The following is a 3,820-nucleotide window of genomic DNA, read 5'->3' as shown; positions in this document are numbered from 1 at the left end:
AAATATAAAGGAAGTTCTTGAAAGCAGGGTGATTAAACATATCAAATATACAGTGGACCTTCAGATATCCGGACGCCAGATATCCGGACGCTTCACCTTCCGGACGATTTTTCTCGGCAATTGATTTTTTTCAACGTAATTTTGACTCATTTATCCAGAATTCTGCGTTCCGTATCCGAACGGCTCTTTTTTACTACAAAATGTATTTTTACGTTATAAATTGGTTCATTTGGGTACAGTCCACTAATTGTTTTCCCATAGGCGACAATGTTAACGTTTCTTCTCATAGCGATGTCCCTAATTTTCGTTCGGTAGTGAGTGACCCCTCAAATCAAAGCACATCAACTTGTCTTTCCTTGGTTAAAATCTCGAGGTGGCATGTCAGATTCGTTTTCCGGCAAAATGCGTCTGTCTGCGGGAACCTCTAAAAATGAAAGTGAAAGTAGGGGAATTTCAGAATTCTCACTGGCGTTATAATACACAAAATAATTCGGCTGATCTTCTTGATAAATTACATTTTCAAAGCTTTTTTGGTAGGAAAGATACTCCTTATCAACAAGTATAAGGCTCAGTTCAGTACACCTGCCCAATTTTTTTTATGCAAGTCTGCAATTTAAGGAACTTGTAATTTTTTCTGCACTACTTTCTTCTCCTACCGATTCTAAAAATAATTAGTGGGATGTACCCAATATGAAAAAGCATTTTTTAGATTTTACAATATTTCACACTGTTTGTCAATCTAGAGCATAAGTAGAGACATCATGCCAAGTTTCATGAAAATTCAACCATTAATTAAGATTTTACAGCATTTACAGTTCTATGTGTAATATCCTTAAAAAATGCTCCAATCTAGCCAAAACTGCACCCAAGTTTTGAGTCAAATTTTAGCCTATTAACACACTTATACCATTCTTAATCACCTTCATATCTTTAAATACATATAGTCAAATCATAATCAAGCACTTAATTGGGTCAATTTCACTTATTTAAAAAAATTAATGTATTTCCGCACAAAATATGACCACTTTTCACCCTCTAATTCATAGTTTCTCCAGAAATGACAAAACAATGAAGTTCACAAATACCCCGAAAGTAGTAAAATAAAAAAGTACTGATTATTTCCTGTCCATTGATGTATCATTCATGAAATTTGGACTATGAATGAAAAAGTTGTAAGCCTTTATAATCCTATATATAATCATTTGTTTCAAAGCAATTTTTATACCAATGCAAATTTACTCATCTATGACGTCACAATGACATCATAATAATGGATAGCTCAATACATGTGTATCATTACTTTTCCCGTACTTTTCATTTAAGACAAAATCAGTGCTTATATACTATTATTTACTTTAAAAAATAAAAATATGTGGTGTTGCAGATTAAATAAATAGTTCACTAAAGTTGTTTTGTTTCCATGGTAACCATTTTGTAATTTGTAGGAAAATGAGACAAAATTTTGAATTTCCTGACAAATGGCATAATTTTGACTGTCAAATATTCATGAAATTTCAATTCTTATATCCGTGTAATCTTAATAATGCATAATTTACAAAACAAAGATGTAGATCTAATCATTTGAAAATCTTAAATAAGAAAAGAAAATCTATATGAGCTGCAAAATGTATATAGCAGTGCATATACAGATTAGTTATAGCTAAATACTTTCACATTCTGATCACCTATTTAATATGTAAATTTCCTCACCCCCACCCCATCCCCCCACTTCAATGAAATTTTTTTTTTTAGAAAACTTAAACTTACATATTTTGCCGACTGTCACATTTTGCTGGTTCTTTTTCAAGATGTATTCAAATGGGTGTGCTTTTGCTGGCCAATACACATGTAGTTTTAAACACCATCTGCATGGACCTCATGTTTTTCCTGTACCAATGACCATGAACCTAAAAAAAAAATCAACACAATAAATGGTACAATATCACATTTGCAGACACACAGACACACAGACATTCAACACGTACAATTTTACCATATTCCTTTTATGCCCATTACTTGAAATTAATTAATTTAAAAAATGATTAATTTGCTCCCACCTGAAATCACACTGTTTACATTAGTAATTAAGTTAAATTCAGCAGAATAGGTAAAAATCATGTTTTACTGACAATAATTGAACATTCAACAAATACATGTAATGCAATTGCTAAAAAATATGAGAAAAATCAGTTAATGTGCATGTTCACACACATCGTTTAACTCCCAGACAACTGTACCCAGCTTGACCGCGCAACTGATCTGAAATGATGTATGTCAAGTATGCATATGTGATGTGCCGATAATCGACATGGTCCAAAAACATTAAAATTGTTATTTACAAATATTGTACTAAGGTATACCTCTTACCTCCTGTATAAAATACAAATGCCCATCACCTATATACTGCTTAACACTGCCCTGAACAGTTTTGATAACTTTCTGCTAAGTCTACTTTCACTTCGACCTTGACCCCGATTGAATACCGATCCCGAACTCATTTGTGAATTTTGTGTATTGAAAATAAACCACAGTGGAGCATGTACTTCTACATAATTGCTTCTTAATCAAATTATACATTTACGATTCTGAATAAATAAATTATATAAATCGATACATTTAATCTACATGATACATGTGTAAACAATGGGTGATACATGTTGACTGTTCCAGGGGGGGGGGGGGATAGACACTTTATTTATGAATCAATTTGTTTAAAAATGTGTATCAACAATATAAGAATTGTTTTTTTTTTCATAAATTTGAACAATTGAAAATAATAGAAAACAACAACTTTGAAATAAATTCAAGATTTATGACATCTTTCACTTACTTATAGGCTTCCTAATATGGGTACAGTCCACTAATTGTTTTCCCATAGGCGACAATGTTAACGTTTCTTCTCATAGCGATGTCCCTAATTTTCGTTCGGTAGTGAGTGACCCCTCAAATCAAAGCACATCAACTTGTCTTTCCTTGGTTAAAATCTCGAGGTGGCATGTCAGATTCGTTTTCCGGCAAAATGCGTCTGTCTGCGGGAACCTCTAAAAATGAAAGTGAAAGTAGGGGAATTTCAGAATTCTCACTGGCGTTATAATACACAAAATAATTCGGCTGATCTTCTTGATAAATTACATTTTCAAAGCTTTTTTGGTAGGAAAGATACTCCTTATCAACAAGTGTAAGGCTCAGTTCAGTACACCTGCCCAATTTTTTTTATGCAAGTCTGCAATTTAAGGAACTTGTAATTTTTTTCTGCACTACTTTCTTCTCCTACCGATTCTAAAAATAATTAGTGGGATGTACCCATTTATCCGGACGTTAAATTTTTAATTTGTACTTCCATTCTTGTCAACATTCACGCCTGAACTGAGTGATAATTGTTATCAAAACACTGGCCGGATGGATTGTTTTTACAAGACGATCACCTGTGACCTGTTATGAATGACTTACGATGATTAGTCCACAGATTAAGCATGCTAAGTGGATATGGTCATAATATAAGAGAGATCGATACACAAATGAAAATAAACAATTAACTGTGTTGGTAACAGAAAACAATTTTGTATTCAGTTATTTGTTATCTGTGAGATATTTATAATTTTAGTACAGAGCTGGTTTTAAATATTTTTCTATTTATAGACGGGACAACATAGTTTCATAATCTCGTAGTCTACACATGTGCACACACAAATCGGTAAAACCTCAAACATTCAATCAAATTTGAATAATTTTAGACAATCAATGATTTCGCTTGGGATGATTACTGCATGAATTTTTATTATGTCAGATGTAGCGTGGATGAGTGTTCAAATTAAAATTA

At 32.6% G+C, this 3,820-nt stretch overlaps 1 long non-coding RNA gene across 1 annotated transcript; it reads right to left on the bottom strand.

Moving 5' to 3' along the window:
* Positions 1-232: 232 nt before the first annotated feature.
* On the bottom strand, positions 233-3,220 carry LOC134232136 (uncharacterized). The gene is made up of 3 exons (XR_009984717.1): positions 2,831-3,220; positions 1,768-1,907; positions 233-424 (listed from the first exon to the last, which is right to left on the bottom strand). It is a non-coding gene; the product is annotated as an uncharacterized LOC134232136 (long non-coding RNA).
* Positions 3,221-3,820: the final 600 nt, after the last annotated feature.

Source organism: Saccostrea cucullata, unplaced genomic scaffold, assembly GCF_032062105.1.
Source record: "Saccostrea cucullata isolate Sc308-1 unplaced genomic scaffold, CSIRO_AGI_Scuc_v1 ctg492, whole genome shotgun sequence".
NCBI classification, from domain to species: Eukaryota; Metazoa; Mollusca; class Bivalvia; order Ostreida; family Ostreidae; genus Saccostrea; species Saccostrea cuccullata.
This window is presented reverse-complemented; position numbering and strand designations above follow the sequence as displayed.